The sequence below is a fragment of the Lipotes vexillifer genome, unplaced genomic scaffold (genome assembly GCF_000442215.2).
Source record: "Lipotes vexillifer unplaced genomic scaffold, Lipotes_vexillifer_v1.1 scaffold298, whole genome shotgun sequence".
In the NCBI taxonomy this organism is placed as follows: domain Eukaryota; kingdom Metazoa; phylum Chordata; class Mammalia; order Artiodactyla; family Lipotidae; genus Lipotes; species Lipotes vexillifer.
The window spans coordinates 2,757,962-2,779,906 of record NW_006793272.1 but is presented as its reverse complement, the minus strand read 5'-3'; the positions used below and the strand labels follow the sequence as shown (position 1 = coordinate 2,779,906).

General features: G+C 36.9%; 1 pseudogene; it reads left to right on the top strand.

Annotated features, from left to right (window-relative positions):
- Positions 1-9,423: 9,423 nt before the first annotated feature.
- On the top strand, positions 9,424-10,160 carry LOC103082360 (dnaJ homolog subfamily B member 6 pseudogene; annotated as a pseudogene).
- The last annotated feature ends 11,785 nt before the right edge of the window (positions 10,161-21,945 follow it).

Below are 21,945 nucleotides of genomic sequence, written 5' to 3'. Positions count from 1 at the left end.
TGCCGATGCAGGTGACATGGGTTTGTGCCCCGGTCTGGGAAGATCCCACATGCCATGGAGCAGCTGGGCCCGTGAGCCATGCCTGCTGGGCCTGCACGTCCAGAGCCTGTGCTCCACAATGTGAGAGGCCCGCATACCGCAAAAAAAAAAAAAAAAAAAAAAAAAAAAAAAAAAAAAAAGAACAAACAAACAGAGATGAACAATACAATAACTGAAATTAAAAATACACTAGAAGTAATCAATAGCAGAATAACTGAGGCAGAAGAACAGATAAATGACCTGGAAGACAGAATGCTGGAATTCACTGCCACAGAACACAATGAAGAAAAAGGATGAAAAGAGATGAAGATAGCCTAAGAGACCTCTGGGACAACATTAAATGCAACAACATTCAAATTATAGGGGTCCCAGAAAGAGAAGAGAGAGAGAAAGGACCCGAGAAAATATTTGAAGATATATAGTCAAAAACTTCCCTAACAAGGGAAAGGAAATAGCCACCCAAGTCCAGGAAGTGCAGAGTCCCAGGCAGTATAAACCCAAGGAGAAATGTGCTGAGACACATAGTAATCAAATTGACAAAAATTAAAGACAAAGCAATTATTGAAAGCAACAAGAGAAAAACAACAAATAACATATAAGGGGACCCCCACAAGGTTAACAGCTGATTTCTCGGCAGAAACTCTACAAGCCAGAAGGGAGTGGCATGATATATTTAAAGTGATGAAAGGGAAAAACCTACAACCAAAATTACTCTACCCAGCAAGGATCTCATTCACATTCAACAGAGAAATTAAAACCTTTACAGACAAGCAAAGGCTAAGAGAATTCAGCACCACCAAACCAGCTTTACAACAAATACTAAGGGAACTTCTCCAGGCAGGAAACACAGGAGAAGGAAAACACCTATAAAAACAAACCCAAAACATTAAGAAAATGGTAATAGGAACATACTTATTGATAACTACCTTAAATGCAACTGGATTAAATGCTCCAGGCAAAAGACATAGGCTGGCTGAATGGATACAAAAACAAGACCCATATATATGAGGTCTACAAGAGACCCACTTCAGACCTAGGGACACATACAGACTGAAAGTGAGGGTATGGAAAAAGATATTCCATGCAAATGGAAATCAAAAGAAAGCTGGAGGAGCAATACTCATATCAGATAAAATAGACTTTAAAATAAGGAATGTTACAAGAGACAAGGAAGGACACTACATAATGATCAAGCGATCAATCCAAGAAGAAGATATAACAATTATAAATATATATGCACCCAACATAGGAGAACCTCAATACATAAGGCAACTGCTAACAGCTATAAAAGAGGAAATTGACAGTAACACAATAATAGTTGGGGACTTTAGCACCTCACTTACACCAATGGACAGATCATCCAAATGGAAAATTAATAAGGAAATACAAGGTTTAAATGACAAAACAGACCACATAGATTTAATTGATATTTATAGGACATTCCATCCAAAAACAGCAGATTACATTTTCTTTTCAAGTGCACACGGAACATACTCCAGGATACATCACATCCTGGGTCACAAATCAAGCCTCAGTAAATTTAAGAAAATTGAAATCATATCAAGTGTCTTTTCTGACCACAACACTATGAGATTAGAAATAAATTACAGGGATAAAACCATAAAAAAACACAAACACATGGAGGCTAAACAATACATTACTAAATAACTAAGGGATCACTGAAGAAATCAAAGAGGAAATCAAAAAATACCTAGAGACAAATGACAACGAAAACATGACGATCCAAAACCTATGGGAGGCAGCAAAAGCAGTTCTAAGAGGGAAGTTTAAAGCAATACAAGCCTACCTCAAGGAACAAGAAAAATGTCAAATAAACAATCTAACCTTACACCTAAAGGAAATAGAAAAAGAAGAACAAACAAAACCCAAAGCTAGTAGAAGGAAAGAAATCATAATGATCAGAGCAGAAATAAATGAAGTAGAAACAAAGAAAACAATAGCAAAGATCAATAAAAGTACAAGCTGGTTCTTTGAGAAGATAAACAAAATTGATAAACCATTAGCCAGACTCATCAAGAAAAAGAGGAAGAGGACTCAAATCAATAAAATTAGAAATGCAAAAGGAGAAGTTACAACAGACACCACAGAAACACAAAGCATCCTAAGAGACTACTACAAGCAACTCTGTGTCAATAAAATGGACAACCTGGAAGAAATGGACAAATTCTTAGAAAGGTAGAACCTTCCAAGACTGAACCAGGAAGAAACAGAAAATATGAACAGACCAATCACAAGTAATGAAATTGAAACTGTGATTAAAAATCTTCCAACAAACAAAAGTCCAGGACCAGATGGCTTCACAGGTGAATTCTATCAAACATTTAGAGAAGAGTTAACACCCATCCTTCTAGAACTCTTCCAAAAAACTGCAGAGGAAGGAACACTTCCAAACTCATTCTAAGAGGCCACTATCACCCATATACCAAAGCCAAACAAAGATACTACAAAAAAAGAAAATTACAGAACAATATCACTGATGAACATAGATGCAAAAATCCTCAACAAAATACTAGCAAACAGAATCTGACAACACATTAAAAGGATCATACACCATGATCAAGTGGGATTTATCCCACAGTTGCAAGGATTCTTAAATATACACAGATCAACAATGTGATACACCATATTAACAAATATGAAGAAGAAAAACCGTATGATGATCTCAATAGATGCAGAAAAAGATTTTGACAAAATTCAACACCATTTCTGATAAAAACTCTCCAGAAAGTGGGCATGGAGGGAATCTACTTCAACATAATAAAGGCCATATAAAACAAACCCACAGGAAACATCATTCTGAATGGTGAAAAATTGAAAGCATTCACTCTAAGGTCAGGGACAAGACAAGGATGTCCACTCTCGCCACCATTATTCAACATAGTTTTGGAATTCCTAGCCAAAGCAATCAGAGAAGAAAAAGAAATAAAAGGAATACAAATTGGAAAAGAAGAAGTAAAACTGTCACTGTGTGTAGATGACATGATACTATACATACAGAATCCTAAAAATGCCAACAGAAAACTACTAGAGCTTATCAATGAATTTGGTAAAGTTGCAGGATACAAAATTAATGCACAGAAATCTCTTGTATTCCTATATACTAATGATGAAACATCTGAAAGAGAAATTAAGGAAACACTCCCATTTACCATTGCAATGAAAAGAATAAAATACCTAGGAATAAACCTATCTAAGGAGACAAAAGACCTGTATGCAGAAAGCTATAAGACACTGATGAAAGAAATTAAATTTGATACAAACATATGGAGAGATATACCATGTTCTTGGATTGGAAGAAGGAACATTGTGAAAATGACTCTACTATCCAAGGCAATCTACAGATTCAATGCAATCCCTATCAAATTACCAGTGGCATTTTTCACAGAACTAGAACAAAAAATTTCACAGTTTGTATGGAAATACAAAAGACTCCGAATAGCCAAAGCAATCTTGAGAAAGAAAAACAGCACTGGAGGAATCAGGCTCCCTGACTTCAGACTATACTACAAAGCTACAGTAATCAAGACAATATGGTACTGGCACAAAAACAGAAATATAGATCAATGGGACAAGAGAGAAAGCCCAGAGATAAACCTATGCACCTATGGTCAACTAATCTATGACAAAGGAGGCAAGGATATACAATGGAGAAAAGACAATAAGTGGTGCTGGGGAAGCTGGACAGCTACATGTAAAAGAATGAAATTAGAACACACTGTAACACCATACACAAAAATAAACTCAAAATGGATTAAAGACCTAAATGTGAGACCAGATACTGTAAAACTCTTAGAGGAAAACATAGGAAGAGCACTCTTTGACATCAATCACAGCAAGATCTTTTTTGATCCACCTCCTAGAGAAATGGAAAGAAAAACAGAAATAAACAAATGGGACCTAATGAAACTTCAAAGCTTTTGCACAGCAAAGGAAAACATAAACAAGACAACCCTCAGAATGGGAGAAAATATTTGCAAATGAGGCAACTGACAGAGGATTAACCTCTAAAATGCACAAGCAGCTCATGCAGCTCAATATCAAAAAAACAAACAACCCAGTCCAAAAATGGGCAGAAGACCTAAACAGACATTTCTCCAAAGAAGATCGACAGATTGCCAACAAACACATGAGAGGATGCTCAACATCATTAATCATTAGAGAAATGCAAATCAAAACTTCAATGAGTTATCTCCTAACACCAGTCAGAATGGCCATCATCAAAATATCTACAAACATTAAATGCTGGAGAGGGTGTGGAGAAAAGGGAACCCTCTTGCACTGTTCGTGGGAATGTGAATTGATACAGCCACTATGGGGAACAGTATGGAGGTTCCTTAAAAAACTCAAAATAGAACTACAATAGGACCCAGCAATCCCACTACTGGGCATATACCCTGAGAAAACCATAATTCAGAAAGAGTCATGTACCACAATGTTCATTGCAGCTCTATTTACAATACCCAGGACATGGAATCAACCTAAGTGTCCATCAACAGGTGAATGGATAAAGAAGATGTGGCAGATATATACAATAGAATATTATTCAGCCATATAAAGAAACGAAATTGAGTTATTTGTAGTGATGTGGATGGACCTAGAGACTGTCATACAGAGTGAAGTAAGTTAGAAAGGAAAAAGAAATACTGTATATTAACGCATATATGTAGAACCTAGAAAAATGGTACAGATGAACTGGTTTGCAGGGCAGAAATAGAGACACAGATGTAGAGAACAAACGTATGGACACCAAGTGGGGAAAGTGCTGGGGGTAGTGGTGGTGGTGTGATGAACTGGGAGATTGGGATTGACAACTATACACTAATATGTATTAAATGGATAACTAATAAGAACCTGTATAAAAAAATAGATAAAATTCAAAAATTCAAAAAAAAAAGATTTAGTGAATGTTCTAGCAGCCCAAGTCAGTGGTTGATTTCAGTTCCATTTACTTTTATACACAGTAGTGCTGGGATGGGGTGTGGCTTCAGAAATTGATATCAATGTTTATTTTGCAAAGCCTTCACATAAAAGCTAAAAATAGGAAATGCTATAGCAAATTTTGCCGTATACTTTTATAATAGCATGTGCTCTCTAGGTATAAAATTTACTACCACACCATCAAAAATTGATAGCTAGATTATCTTGCAAGCTAAGAAAAATAAACCATTAAGTTTAGATTAGTACACTCTCCAGGTGCTATTTATTCTTTTCATTTGACAATTGACTGGTCACACCTGCTCTCTTTTCCATACTATGCACATGGAATTATAAAGAAAAAGGCCTACCAGACGTTCCATTAACCCAGCTGTCACACATCTGTTGCTGTCTCTATAAATGTAGCAATTTGCTGGTAATTACTCTCCTGATAACAATTGAAAACTTCACACCTCTCTTTAATTGTGATAATCTCTTTTCCATCGAAACTGTTTCAATGACTTTGTGATCCAAAGATTCCAGAACGTATCCAACTATTTCTGATCCTCCAAATGGACTTGTAAATAAGTCTGATGACCACATAGTGATTTGAAAGCTTACAGATGTGGTCTCAGTATATTCCACTGAGTTTCAAAATAAGAACCCAGAGTAGCTAATAAAGGTCTACTCCAAACATGGCTATAAGCTTGCTGCGAGAGTGAAAGCAAATTGTATAACTGCTTTGTACCTAAATTTTCCAATCTGTAATATGTGCAGGAAGACTGCGCTCTCCATTCTACCTAAAAAATCTTTTGGAGCATAGTTCATGGTTGTTGTCTGAATGTTTGTGTCCCCCCCCGCCAGAATTCATATGTTGAAAACCTAATGCCCAAGGTGATGGTACTAAGAGGAGGGATTTGGGGGAGGTGATTAAGTCATGCAAGCGAAGTCTTCATGAATGGGATTAGTTCCCTTATAAAAGGGGCCCCAGAAAGCTAGCTCGCCCCTTCCACCATGTGAGAATACAACAAGAAGTTTGCAGCCCAGAAGAGGGCCTCCACCCAACCATGCTGGCACTCTGATCTGCGTCTTCCAGTCTTGAGAACCATGGGAAATCTTTGCTGTTTAAAAGTCACCCAGTCTGTGATATTTTGTTATAAGAGCTGGAACTAACTAAGACAATGGTATATAAATTTCCTGGGGCATCAACTATGTTGTGGTAATAGCTTCTCTTGGAAATTTGAAATTTACAAATCTACTAGCACAGCTGTTTTTCTTAATAAATTAAATAATAAATATTACCATTTATTTATGTAGCACTTTATATTATTCAAGAGTTTCAACCATAAGGCATTAATTTAAATACCTGCTATGTGCCAGACACCGTACTAAGTGCTAGAACTAGAAAAATGACGAAAACCTAGTCCCTTGCTTTTAGAGTCTTTGAGGCAGCCCCATAAATAAAATAATCTCTTTTCAAGTTCTGAGCCAGTTGAGATGTATCACATAGTAGCAAGTTAGATAACAAAATATTAGCCTCATATCTCATAAAACTGATATTCAAGAATATGATACTTCTAAGGCCAAGTGAATTTCATAATCTGAATCCCAGAATTAATTATAGACTTAACCATTTAGCAGGATTAGATCTGAAAAAAATAGAGCCAGTCCCTGGAGAACAGAACAGGCTACATGCTCCCTGCAGGCAGCTGCTCCCAAGAAGCAGGGGACAGGAAAGTGCTACACTATGCATGCATAATTTCTGCATCCAAAGTCACCAATCAAGTAATTCATTCCTCTTCCATCCCCAGTTAAGGATGAGTAAGGAATAGTGGCCAGGTATGTTATACTAATTGATGTCTTCCCACCTGGAAGGAAACATCTGCCCTCTAGGTAAATAAGAAAGGATTATTTTACATGATTTACGTAACAGGAATCTGAGATCTAGAGGAGTCAAATAACTAGGTTGAAAACAAGAGAATAATATCTCAATTCTTTATGGTATGAGTTTGGATGTTGTTACCAATGAAATTAGATCATGGACTTGTCTATACAATGATACATTTTTTTCTTTTGCAAGTGAAACATAGTCATAAAACCATTTGCAATAAAAGCTCGGCTAACGTTTTTTTGTTTTTGTTTTTTTGGGTTTTTTTGCCATACACGGGCTTCTCACGGATGTGGCTTCTCCCATTGCGGAACACAGGCTCCGGACGCGCAGGCTCAGCGGCCATGGCTCACGGACCCAGCCGCTCCGCGGCATGTGGGATCTTCCCGAACCGGGGAACGAACGCGTATGCCCTGCATCGGCAGGCAGACTCTCAACCACTGTGCCACCAGGGAAGCCCTCAGTTAAGGATTTGACAAAAGCACCTATCATCTTGTGCATAGATGGGCTTATTTGCAAATTTGAATCTTCTGCCATATGAGTAGATAAGCTTTAAAAATTGAATGCCATGGGCTTCCCTGGTGGCGCAGTGTTTGAGAGTCCGCCTGCCGACACAGCGGACATGGGTTCGTCCCCCGGCCCGGAAAGTTCCCACATGCCACGGAGCAGCTGGGCCCGTGAGCCATGGCCGCTGAGCCTGCGCGTCCGGAGCCTGTGCTCCGCAAGGGGAGAGACCACAACAGTGAGAAGCCTGCGTAACACACACACACACAAAAAAAGTTGAATGCCACTATAGTAGTTTTTATAGGGAAAGCAGCCAGGCAAAGGTGAGATAAACGTAAAACAAATGAAAACCAGGAAGTTATCCAATGCTCAATATGAGAAAGAATGCTTAATTTGGTCAACTGGCACTGTGTTTCTATAATAGTTATGAGTCATAAATACTTATTGAGCTTCTGATAGTTTTAGGTTCTAGCTAAGCACCATTTATGTGCACCAATTTTCACAACAAATATACAAGGAAGTTATTTTTTTTTCAGATGGAAAAACAGACTTATTTAGATCAAGTGACTTACCTATTTTCACATAATTACTAATATGTGGTAGTGTCAGTATTTGAACCCAACTTCTGACTCCAGAGCCCATACCCTTAACTAGGACATTAAGAACATAAACTGAGTTACTTCTGAATACAGCACATTCCAGCAGGAGACAATTAAATACATTTAAGACAACCCCTTTTTTTCAAGCTTGTAATACAATTAGATACACATGACACAAACATTTAAAAGGCTTTAAAAATGTCGACAGTGCACAAGTGAGCACAAATAAACATATTAACAAGTGCATGAGCCCTGAGAAGAGCTGGGATGAAAAAGTGATTAGAGCAAGAGTTAAGCTGACAAGCAAGTGCTACCAGTCTGAGCTATTTAAAGATGTGATAACCTGCTTCAGGAAGTAGTAAATTCTCATCATGGGAGAGGCTTCCAACACAGGCTAGATGGACAAATACTTGGCAGATCAATTTGGGTTGTTGTATATGGCTTCTAAAGTCCCACCAACCCTGAGGTTCTGTGATTTAGTCAACTTATTTTGAATAGCCACTATGTACCTAGTACTAGGACAAGCTCCTTTCACAAAGAGAATTAAGACACCCCATCAAGGAGGACACAGTCTAGTGGGGCAGTTAGCACAAACCCAGAAATGTAGAATGAAGTGTTATCAGTGCTCATATGGCATGGGAGCAAAAACCTACACCTAACTCAAACTGGGAAGGGGAATTAAAAAGATAAATCAGGCGTTTCTTAGAGGTAATATCTAAACGAACCCTTGAAGGAAGAGCAAAAATTAGCCAGATGTTCCAGTTATCTATTGCAATGTAACAAACCATCTCTAAAACTTAAAACAACAAGTGTTTTATTATTTCATAATTTAGGTACCTACTTAGTAGCTGGGCTGGTTGGTAGGCTGCAAGACAGTTTCACTCACATGCCTGGTACCTTGGAGGAGATGGCTTTAAAGACAGGTCTCAGCTAGAACCCTCCCTCTCTCTGTGAAGTTTCACAGCTTCTGCATAAGATCTATCCAGCAGGGTAGGTGGATCCTTACAAGGTGACTCTGGGCTCCAGAAACGAGTGCTCTAAGAGATCAAGGCGGAGGCTGCAAGGGTTTTTATAGCTTAGCCTTGAAAGTCAGGCAGAATCACGTCCAACATAATTTATTGGTTACACATGGGTCACTGTGGGTGGAAACACACAAGTATGTATAAGTAAATACTCGGGAGGCATGATTTATTGGAGGCCAGCACAGAGTCTGGTTACCACACCAGGCTAAGAGGTTTGGGAAATTAAGAGGATGCAGTTTTCAGCTAGAATGGATATCACGCACAAAGACAAAGAGGCATATAAGACTAAATCCTGAGAAACAGCAGGCTGCCACCATTACCAGCTCAGCAGTGCATGAGCAGAGGGGACACCCAGGCCACACCCCATTGCTTTGTCTTCCTGCCACCGGCTCCCACATCCTAGGTCCCACGTAGATGACCTTAAAGGCAGAAACGCATGCTCCTTTCAACAGCCTGTCAAAACGTGGTGGACTCCTATGAAGTTCTAGGTGTGCAGAGGCATCACTCAGCCTTTTAAGGATATAAAAAAGGCATATCGGAAACTAGCACTAAGGTGGCATCCAGATAAAAATCCTGAGAATAAAGAATAAGCAGAGATAAAATTCAGACAAGTAGCTGAGGCTTATGAGGTGTTATCAGATGCTTACAAACGGGATATCTATGACATATATGGCAAGGAAGGGTTAAATGGTGAAGGTGCAGGTGGAAGTCATTTTAACCGTCCCTTTCAGTTTGGCTTCACATTCCATAACCCAGATGACGTCTTCAGGGAATTTTTTGGTGGAAGGGGTCCGTTTTCACTGGACTTCCTCAAAGACCCATTTGAGGCCTTTTTGGGGGATCTAGGAAGCAGAAGTTGAGGCACAGAGTCTTTTCTCTGCCTTCAGTGGCTTTCCATATTTTGGAGGGGGGTGGTGTTCTTTTGATACCGGATTTACTTCTTTTGCCTCCCTAAATCACGAGGGCCTCACTTCATTCTCTTCCACATCACTTGGCGGTAGTGTAATGGGCAACTTCAAATCTATATCAACTTCTAAAATTGTTAATGGCAGAAAAATCACTACAAAGAGAATTGTCGAGAACGGTCAAGAAAGAGTAGACGTTGAAGATGACCAATTAAAGTCCTTAAGGCTAAATGGTAAGGAACAGCTGCTATGCTTGGATAACAAGTAATTCAATGCATGCACTTAACAGAAATGTTAACTATAACAAGCTCCATCTGAAGATTAATAAGAACTTTTTTTTAAGATGCCAAATGAACTATCTTTCAGTATAACTGTACCTAAAGTATTTGTAAACAGCTCATCCAAACCACTATTGGTCATAAACTTTGAGTTTATTGTTGGGACCACATAATAGGACCATTTTTTGGTCTTTAAAATTGTTGTAAATCTCTGCATGCACTTTGTTTTCTATTAAATGTAACCCAGGGTGCCTGCTGCTCTTTCCTACACTAACACTAGCATAGACCTGCCTTTCTATTGTGTTTGAAATGTGAGCTAAGTAGTGTCAGCCTGCTGTGAAGTTAACATCGCCAGGATGAATCTTCCACAAAAATAATCTCAATTTTTCAGTATTTAGTAGTGGAAGATATTAATGCATTAATAGTAATGCATTGCTGGCAACTTAGTAAGTTTTGACAATTGTTTATTTTATTTGACAATTATTTTATTTTATTTTATTGAATATTGACTTACAATATATGTTTCATACATAAAATATAGAGATTTGATATTTTATAAATTATAATCCATATAAATTTATTATAAAATATTGTCTATATACCTTGTACTATACATTACATCCTTGTATCTTATGTACCTCTTAATCCCCTTCAACTTTTTTGCCCCTCCCCCTACCCTTTCCCCCACTGATAGCCACTAATTTGTTCTCTGTATCTGTAAGACTGCTTCTGTCTTATATTCATTTGTTTTGTTTTATTTTTTAAAGTCCACATATAAGTGAAAACATACAGTATTTGTCTTCCTCTGACTTACTTCACTAAGCATAATACCCTCCAGGTCCATGCATGTTGCAAAGGGCAAATTTTCATTTTTTAATGGGTGAGTAATATTCCATTGTGTATATATATCATCTATATATAGATATTGATGATATATACATATATCACATCTTCTTTATCCATTCATCTGTTGATGTACTTTTAGGTTGCTTCCACATCTTGGCTATTATAAATAACTCAGCTATGAATGTTAGGGTACATATATCTTTTCAAATGAGGGTTTTCATTTTCTTTGGCTATATACCCAGGAGTGTAATTGCTGGGTCATATGGTAGTTATATTTTTAGTTTTATGAGGAACCTCAATACTGTTTTCCATAGTGGCTATAGCAATTTACATTCCCGCCAACGGTGTCCTAGGGTTTTCTTTTCCCCACATACTCACCACCACTTGTTATTTCTCATCTTTTTGATGATGGGCCTTCTCACAGGTATGAGGTGATAGCTCATTGTGGTTTTTATTTGCATTTCCCTAATGATTAGTGATGCTGAGCATTTTTTTCTCGTGCCTATTGGCCACCAGTATGTCTTCTTTGGAAAAATAGCTATTCAGGTCCTCTGCCCATTTTTTAAATAGCTTTTTTTAAAAAAAATATTGAACTGTGGGGCTTCCCTGGTGGCACAGTGGTTGAGAGTCTGCCTGCCGATGCAGGGGACACGGGTTCGTTCCCTGGTCCGGGAAGATCCCACATGCCGTGGAGCGGCTGGGCCTGTGAGCCATGGCCACTGAGCCTGTGCGTCCAGAGCCTGTGCTCCGCAACGGGAGAGGCCACAACAGTGAGTGGCCCGTGTACCACAAAAAATAATAATAATAATAAATAAATAAATAAATAAATATTGAACTGTGTGAGTTATTTATGTATTTTGGATGTTAACCCCTTATCAGACATATCATTTGCAAATATCTTCTCCCATTAGGTGGGTTGCCCTTTTGTTTTATTGACGGTTTCCTTCAATGTGCAAATGCTTTTAACTTTGATTAGGTTCCACTTGTTTATTTTTGCTCTTGCTTCCCTTGCCTGAGGAGATAAATCCAAAAGATATTGCTGAGACCTATGTAAAAGATTTTACTACCTATGTTTTCTTTTAGGAGCTTTATGGTTTCTAATCCATTTAGGTCTTTAACCCATTTTTAGTTTATTTTTGTATATGGTGTGATAAAAATGTTTTAATTTCATTCTTTTACATGTAGCTGTCCAATTTTCCCAACACCATTTATTAAAGAGACTGTATTTTCCCATTGTATTTTGGTACCTCCTCTGTTGTAGAGTAGTTGGCCATAGGTATGTGGGTTTATTTCTGTGATCTCTATTTTGTTTCATTGATCTATGTATTTATTTTTGAGTCAGTACCATACTGTTTTGATTAGTGTAGCTTTGTAGTATAGTCTGAAGTCAGGGAGTGTGGTGCCTCTAACTTTTTTCTTGTTTATCAAGAGTGCTTTGGCTATTTAGGGTCTTGTGGTTTTATGCAGACAATTGTTTAAATATGTCATGTTAATCTTAGGTTTTAAAAAGTTAAGTTGGTAAACTGGGTCTTTGTCATTTGCTTAAAAAAATAAAATAAATGTGAATGTGTTTGATGCATTAAAAAAAAAATCCTGAGAAACACCAGATCAGGAAGCAGCATAGTGTTGTGGTTAAAGGTTCAGACTCTGGAGTCAGAGTCTGGAACCAGTTATTCCCCAGGGTAGATTTTGTATCGTAGAACTGAGCTGTCCTAGAAGGTTATGAATTAAATTAAATTTATTAGTTAAATTAAGAGTTCAGTTCTTCAGTCTCATGGAAGCCACATTTCAAGTGCTCAATAGCCACATGTGGTTAATGGCTACTGTATTGCACAATGTAGATAGAGAACATGTCCATCATCACAGAAAGTTCTATTGGACAGCAATGTGCTAGAAGCTCTTTTAATTGAACATTATTTAACTAATTTGCCATGTTAACTCTGTAAAACATATCAACTGATGCCCAAGATATATTGAAACTTACGGGTAACCACATATTTCTTCACTCTCCAGTTTAACTGTTTGCTTATAAAAAGTCAGTTGTGTTTGTTCCCAGAATTGTGTATTCCAGTCTACTTATATTGTAATTATATAACTTAGTTGTGTTTGTCAATAGATAAAATGTGGATGGGAAAAGTCTTACTTCTATGTAAATTGAATTGAATGCCTTATTAAGAGATTATAAGATATTAGAAGTAGAAACATTTTGAATTCTACTTCAAGAATTTCACTTCAAGATCTCCACTTTAAAGAACATGAAACTGAAATGTCTTAGACAATAAAATTATGGATGTGATTTATTAAAGAAAGATGAAGCTGAACTCCAATAAATAGAACTATTTATCAAATAATAAGCACACAAGATATCCTAAGTTAATATAAATATATTTAGAGAGACAGTCAGACATCGTATGCTTCCTAATGGAAGAAGACAACACCACATATAAAGTAAGTCTGGAAAAAATAAAAATCAAACCTGTAGATCCAATCAAGTCTCTAGAACCAATTGACAATTTATAGGAAACACAGAGGACAAAGGAACTTGTTAATCTACACATGAGAATGCAGTCCTCAAAGTCCATACTCTAGGAAACTGTACAAGACAAACAACCTGGTTTCTTCAACATATTGCCAAGAAAAAGAAGAGAGATGGTGGGGTATGTGGTAGATTAAAAGAGACTTAAAAGAGCAACCAATCACAAGATGAAGACCTTATTTAGATCCTAATTCATATATAGTATATAAAATAAATACTATTTATGAGACAACTGGAAATGCGTACACTGACAGGATATTTGACATTATTAAAGGAATTATTGTTAATATTATAGGTGAAATAATTGTATTGTCATTATGTTAAAAAATGGTCCTGTTCTTTTAGAGATACATACCAAAATATTTACACATGATATATAACATGATGAATGGGACTTGCTTATATATGGGAGGGGGTAGTGGATGGAGTAATGAATGACACAGGATGAATTGATTATTATTGAGGCTGGGTATACTGAGTACATAGGTATTCATTATACTATTCTATCTACTTTGTATACATTCTAAATTCTTCATAACACAAAGTTTAAAAAAGATAAAATAACATTATCTAACATTTTTCTCACCAAATATTTCTTTTGAGACCAAGTTCAATAGCATAAAATGAGGAAAATGAAAACAAAGTAAAATAATAAAGATTAAGAAAGTGCTAATTATTTTCCATAATGTCCTCCCTTAGTATCAAACTAAATTTTTTTAAAACGTATTTTTTGTGTCCCTGCTTTAAACACAGGCTGATGGCACTACAGTCTGCCTACTGAATATTCAGCACTAATTCTGGAATCAACACTGATTCTAATCCCATGTTTGCCACTAACAAATTGCATTACCCTTAGACAAAGTTCTTATTGTCAGTAAACCTCAGTATCCTCATCTATGAAGTCAGATTAATAATAAAAGTACATATACATCATAAGGCCATTGTGAAGATTCAAGAAGATAATCCAATGTAACATGTTTAGCTTGTTTGCAGCAGAGCCCATATTGGGAGCTAATAGGAGAATACAGTATGGAAATTGCAAATGAGAACAATATGGAGAGTAGTTTTGAAGGTCATACCAATGAATTTGGATTTGCTGTATTATGTGAATTGTAAACGTTCTAAGAACTTGAGCAAGAAAAAATGATGTTTGAGAAAATTGACTTAACTACTCTCTATAGGATGGGTCTGGTGGGACAAAAATAGAAGATAGAGAAATCGCTTAGTTGTTGCAATTTTTGTACAAAGTCCTACACTTATCTGGTGGTTATAGAAACAGAAAATAGTGGACCTCCAGATATTATTGTGAATATGTACTAAAGTTATAGATTGCAAGGTGTCCATTTGAGTCCTGAATAGACTACTGATTATTGGGGAGCACCATCTTCAAACTACTCACCTCAAATGGCTAGAGACACAGAGGAAAAAAGATGGAAAGAAAGGTGGAAGAAATAAAGCAGACATCAGTCTCAGGTTTTTCATTCTGTTTCCTATTTACTCACTTTATTCAATGGTAATGCTAAAGATGTCAGAGGCTTAATGTAGAACTGGATAAATGTGTAAAGTATCATTGAGATTTAATATGACCTGATTGCTTGAGACGGAGGTAAGTTTCAGGAAAATGTCCAATACAGTTTCCTGTTGATGCCTGAACAAATTTTTCTCTTGCCACTCTCAGCTTGCTTATAACTCCAAGCTGTGAACCAAAAAAGTAAGATAGCAAATTGCTTGCAAAGGGAACTATAAGAAAGTCTAAAAGTCACAGCTTTCACTGTTACTCCAAAATCTGGCCTTTTTTTTTCAGGGAAGTAGCATTCTTTACAAATTCATAATTTCTTAAGCAAACTTTCTTGGACCAGAGCAGTAAGAAATGTAGTTAAGGCTCTCATTCCTTCCTAACTGCAATCATCCCCAATGTTATTTTTCACTGTAAAACTAAGCAACTTTAGCTTTTCTTAGTCCATAGAGCCAGTCTTGTAATGTTCAATTGGGTAGCTTGGAGGTTTCCCTCGGGCTACTTCATCACTGCTTCCCCCCACCAGCTAATTAAAATGAAGCTCAAAAAAGACAAGCTTTCCACATCTGACTCCCAAGAGAAGTGAGCCAGAGATTGGGTGTTCAGTCTCTGCCAACCTTCCTGACTTTAGGTGATTGGAACAGATCACTTATGTTTGTACCACCAGTATACTTATTTTCAACGGAATGTGTATTAATCTTGAAAGCATCATGGGGCTTGATTTTCCAAACTGATTTCTTCGAGTAAAATGAATTCTGGAAGCATTAAGCACTCTTACATGATGCAGAAAAATGTTGAACTACACAACAAAAGTAAAAGAACGTTTGATTTTGCTGAAAGGACTATACCTTTAAAATGAGGAATTTAGAGCTTACAAAACGTCTCCTCTCAAATGCACTTCTTTTTGTATTTGATCACTTTCTCAGCTGTGTAAATTTACAGCATATTGAAGGGTAAACCAGACCACCAAGACAATGAATCCATTCACAATTCACGGGCTGTCCACATCCATGAAAAAAAATCCCCTTTTGCCAATAGTAAATAGGAACAGTCTCTGCATCACTCTGAATTCCATAAGGAAGTATTTTCAGAGGTTGCTTTCTGTCCTCTTTTTTAAAACAATAACACCTTATTAATTTATTAATTTAGACCTCTAACATTTCATCACTTTAGTTTTGCAAATTCTGCCCCCAAGTAGTTTTTTTGTTTTGTTTTGAATGTATTAAATGCATAAGCCTGCTATGCGAACATACCAACACCAGATGGCAGTTGTATGCCACAGCCTCCAAGTTTTGAGCTATAAGGTGTAAACTGACTTGTTTGATTACGATAAAGAGACATTCTTTCGAACCTTGTTCGTATCTAAAGCATATTATAAACTTAAATTATAACTAAATCTTAAAATAACATTTTAGAGCAAATGTCAAACAACTGAAGTCCAGGATGCAATTTTATTCATCTCCCAACATATTTTACTCCAACCGCCAACCATATAGTAGTGTTTGATTAGAATGCTAATCCTCATATCTAGTATCACCTGCACCTTCCTGACTTTTTCGCCTTCAATTCAATCTTGTTTTGCACCTTCCCATTGACTTAGTCAGGCATGACATAGCTACCCTGCCTGGCTATCCCAACTAATTAAAGAAACAGCATTTCCTGTGGTGTCTTCATCTCCCTGAAGCTTTCTGGATTTCCCATTTGTTCTCCCTTTCTTCCTCTTTACTTAAGAAACATAATTTATTCTCTACAATTCTTAGATGGTTTCTCTTCACGTTTTGTCCCTGATTTTTACAATTAGTTTTATTTTTTTTGTTGAGAAGAATTAGCTCGGCTCCATTGCTGGAGCTGACTGAAGCTTAGCAAAAATAGCAATTAAAAATAGGCAAACAACCCAATTCCAAAATAGGAAAAGGATTTGAACAGATATTTCTCTAAAGAAAATATAAAATGGCCAATAAGCACATGCAAAGATACTCAACATTGTTAGTCATTAGAGAAATACAAATTAAAACCACAATGAAAAAAAAAACCCACAATGAGGTACCACTTCACATTCATTAGGATGGCTATAACTTTTTAAAAATGGAAAGTAAGCCTTGTCAAGGGTGTTGAGAAATTGGAACTCTCATGCACTGCTGCTGGGAATGTAAAATAGTGTAACCACTGTAGAAGATAGTTCGGTGGTTTCTCAAAAAGTTAAACACAGTACCTATGATCCAGAAATTCTACACCTAGGTTTATACCTCCAAAACACTGAAAGCAGGGACTCAAACAGACACTTATACACACATTTTTATAGCAGCATTATTCACAATAGCCAAAAGGTGAATCTACCAAAGTTTCCATCAACAGATGAATGAATAAACAAAATAAGGTCTGTAGGAATATTACTGAGCCATAAAACATAATGAAATTCTGATACATACTACAACATGGATGAATCTTGAAGACACTATGCTAAGTGAAATAAGCCAGACATAAAAGGACAAATACTGTACGATTCCATCTATATAAGGTACCTAGACTAGTCAAATTCATAGAGACAGGGAGTAGAATGGTGGTTGTCAGGGGCTGGGGGCAGGGAGAATAAGGAGTTAGTGTTTAATAAAGTTTTAGATTGGGAAGATGAACAAGTCTAGAAATGAATGGTGGTGGTGGCAATGTGAATGTATACTGGTTACAATGGTAAGTTTTAATGGTAATGTTGTATAGATTTTACCACAGTAAAAATCATTCTGTCTAGCCCTAAACCCCAACATAAAAGAAACATAAAACCTTTCTTGTTAGTTACTGACTCCCCAGTAATTTTGCAAGACTGATATCTGCATATATGTGAAAAATCTTTCAGATACGATAACAATGTGAGAAAATTGCTGTTTTTCCACCATGAACGAAACATCTGTAAACTCAGGAAATTTGGCATAATGTATATTTTCTATAAATAACAACCAAAAAAAAAACTTAAAAAAAAAGTGCCTATTGGCCACCTGCTGATAATGAAAGCCTAAATAAAAATTGCCTCAATTTAAAGGACAGTATGCCATCAAATGGGAAATTTGGAATAAAGGAAAAACAAGCAGAACTTTACCTGGCTGTATCACAAATCCATTAATTTAGAGCTTGAGATTATTCAACCCAGGTTAGGCCAATGTTGACATTTAAGTGTCTAGTAAACCACTTCTTATCAATGTAAATAAGAGAGAGAATTAATCAATGTAAGAGAACAACCGATTTATAAGGGTTTTTTTTTTAGCACATTTATGGTCTACATGGAAAAGAGTGTTACTAATCATAAGTGATTGTCCCAAGTTGAATTTTCCATAAATGCCAGTATTTAGGGTTGCTCATTTTGTAATGTAACTGTTTATCCTGTGTTTTCTTCTCATTTATCTGAAACTTTTGCTGTTTCTCTAGCACAATGAAATATCTCTTACTTCTCTGATAATTATCTAACCATTGCAGAGGAACTGGTGTACCCTCTTCCTCAGTTGCAACTTCTCTAGCCCATCTCCCAGGCAGAGGAAGGAATCTGAATTATCTCCACATCATGAATATTGTATTAATATTGCCTGCTACCTTTTGGGCACCTAGTTTATGAGAGCACTGTGCTAGTGCTTTTTCTGTGTTATTTCTAATTCTAAAAACCCTGGGAGATAGACACTGGAATCTCAATTTTAGAGTTTGGCGAACTGAGGCAATAACATTGATGTATCTTTGATCAAGGCCACACAGCTATTAAGTGGCACAGCCAGGTTTCTAACACAAGTCTTTTAGCACCAAAGCCTGTGTGTGACCTTTCTGATACTGTGCTACCTTCAAAACACTGATTTGTTACCATCAGACAAGGCATATGAGGGTTTGTACCAGTCCTGAGGGAACAAAGACGCATTCTTCAGAAAGAATATATAATTTGAGCTTTTCCCTTCAAGCGGCCTTGTGTTTTTCTTTTTTATTTTTTCTCCCTGATTTAGTGCAGTGTGACTGTGAAAGCCTTATAGCTCAAAGGTCCCTCTGCATCCACAATCTTTATTTCCCAGTTAATGTTAGCATCTCTCAGGGGACAGTTTTCTTCCTGAAAAATTAACCCCCTCATCAACCCAGTCTGCACACAACACCAAAACATGAGAGGGCCTCCATTTTCGCTCCAAAATATCTCTTTATATAAATCCCCAGAGCCCAGCCAAGGCAGCTTAGAGGGTAAAGCAAATAACTTCTGGGACTGCAGAGAAGAGAAATTTTTCCAGGAAGCCAGGGCGGCCCTACTGTCAATGAACAAGCAAAGGAATCAAGAATAGATAAGGAACTAGCAGATAAGGGAATTTCCAGCGTGCTCTAAAACAAAGTAACAAAGAAGAGATAAGATGTTTGCAGGAAAAATAACCTTTGGATGTCCAAAAGGCTAGACTTTGACAAAATTGTGGAGTTTGTCTGTTTTCTCTTTCACTCCCTCTGCACTCACTTCTCTTCCTATCATTCTACTTCTCCACCCCATGTAGTCCCAGCCCATAAATACTTGGATAAATGTATGTCCAAGCCTCCTACCATGGGGATGCCTCCTCTCTGCCACCCGCTTAACATATTTCATGTTCCATAGCATCCTCCCTACCCAAGTTAAAACTTGCTCTGTCTTTTAACTTATTCTCATTTAGGAGCTCTAATTAAACTCACTTGGTCAATCTATCTAGCAAAGATGTTGATGGCTAGTTGTAATTTAATGCATTATCCCTACCAGATTACACACTTGAATTCTGATAGGACTTTCAAAACCTTAGGGCTGTCTTTAACCCTAAGCTATCTCTTCTGCTTCTTCCACTTGTGAACCTATAAATTCTATCATGGTGGTTTTACAACCTCTCCAACAGTAGCAATGAGAAAGTTTTGACTGTACAAGATAAAGGACTAATGTGCATAAGAGATATGGCATTTGTTTGTAAATATTAATGGAACATTGCTTATAAGCCTAGTACTCCCTAACTTAAAGGAGCTTACAATTTAGCTGGGGAGATAAAATCAACACATATGAAAAGGCAAACAACATAACCAAAATATGATGGCCTTCCTGGGTTTGATTATCTAGAACACCTGCTAATTCCAGTGATCTGACACTAGCAGAGGTAGGAGGGATGAGAGAAAAACTCAAAAGCAGTATCCTCAGAGTATATGACAACAACAGCTAAATGCTGGAGGGTAAATGAAGCAGTGACAGGGTCACAAATACATTGTGAAAACAAGGCCATAGCCCAGACATATACACCCATCAATCCCAATGTGTGCTAGATTGCTCCAGTGGTGAGGGTACAGGCTCTGGTGAATACATGGATAAAGCACTGTTTCGTAAATACCTCCTGAAAACTGCCTTTCATCATTTCCCTGTGAGCACACTGAGAATAGAATTTATGACATTTTAATTAATTCTGTGTTTAATATCCAGATGGTAAGTTCAACAATTGCACAATACGACTTCCTTAGGTTAAAGCTCTAAAATTAGGATTTAGCTACAGATTCAATGCAATCCCTATCAAATTACCAGTGGCATTTTTCATAGAAATAGAACAAAAAATCTTAAAATTTGTATGGAGACACAAAAGACCCCGAATAGCCAAAGCAGTCTTGAGGGAAAAAAAACGGAGCTGGAGGAATCAGACTCCCTGACTTCAGACTATACTACAAAACTACAGTAATCAAGACAGTATGGTACTGGTACAAAAACAGAAATATAGGTCAATGGAACAGGATAGAAAGCCCAGAGATAAACCCACGCACATATGGTCAACTAATCTATGACAAAGGAGGCAAGGAAATACAATGGAGAAAAGACAGTCTCTTCAATAAGTGGTGCTGGGAAAACTGGACAGCTACATGTAAAGGAATAAAATTAGAACACTCCCTAACACCATACACAAAAATAAACTTCAAATGGATTAGAGACCTAAATATAAGACTGGACACTATAAAACTCTTAGAGGAAAACATAGGAAGAACACTCTTTGACATAAATCATAGCAAGATCTTTTTTGATCCACCTCCTAGAGTAATGGAAATAAAAACAAAAATAAACAGATGGGACCTAATGAAAATTAAAAGCTTTTGCAAAGCAAAGGAAGGTACAAACAAGAAGAAAAGACAACCCCCATAATGGGATAAAATATTTGCAAATGAATCAACAGACAAAGGGTTAATCTCCAAAATATATAATCAGCTCACACAGCTCAATATTAAACAAACAACCCAATCCAAAAATGGGCAGAAGACCTAAATAGACATTTTTCCAAAGAAGACATACAGATGGCCAAGAAGCACATGAAAAGCTTCTGCACATCATTAATTATTAGAGAAATGCAAATCAAAACTACAATGAGGTATCACCTCACACCAGTTAGAATGGGCATCAACAGAAAATCTACAAACAATAAATGCTGGAGAGGGTGTGGAGAAAAGGGAAACCGCTTGCACTCTTGGTGGGAGTGTAAATTGATACAGCCACTATGGAGAACAGTATGGAGGTTCCTTAAAAAACTAAAAATAGAATTACCATATGACCCAGCCATTCCACTACTGGACATATACCCAGAGAAAACCATAATTCAAAAAGATACATGCACCCTGATGTTCCTTGCAGCACTATTTACAATAGCCAGGTCATGGAAGCAACCCAAATGCCCATCGACAGACGAATGGATAAAGAAGATGTAGTACATATGTACAGTGGAATAATATAATAATATAATAATATTCTTTAAATAAATAATATAATAAATTCTTTATAATAATATAGTATATTCTTTAAATAAATAATATAATAAATTTCTTCCATAAAAGGAAGAAAATTGGGTCATTTGTAGAGACATGGATGGATCTAGAGACTGTCATACAG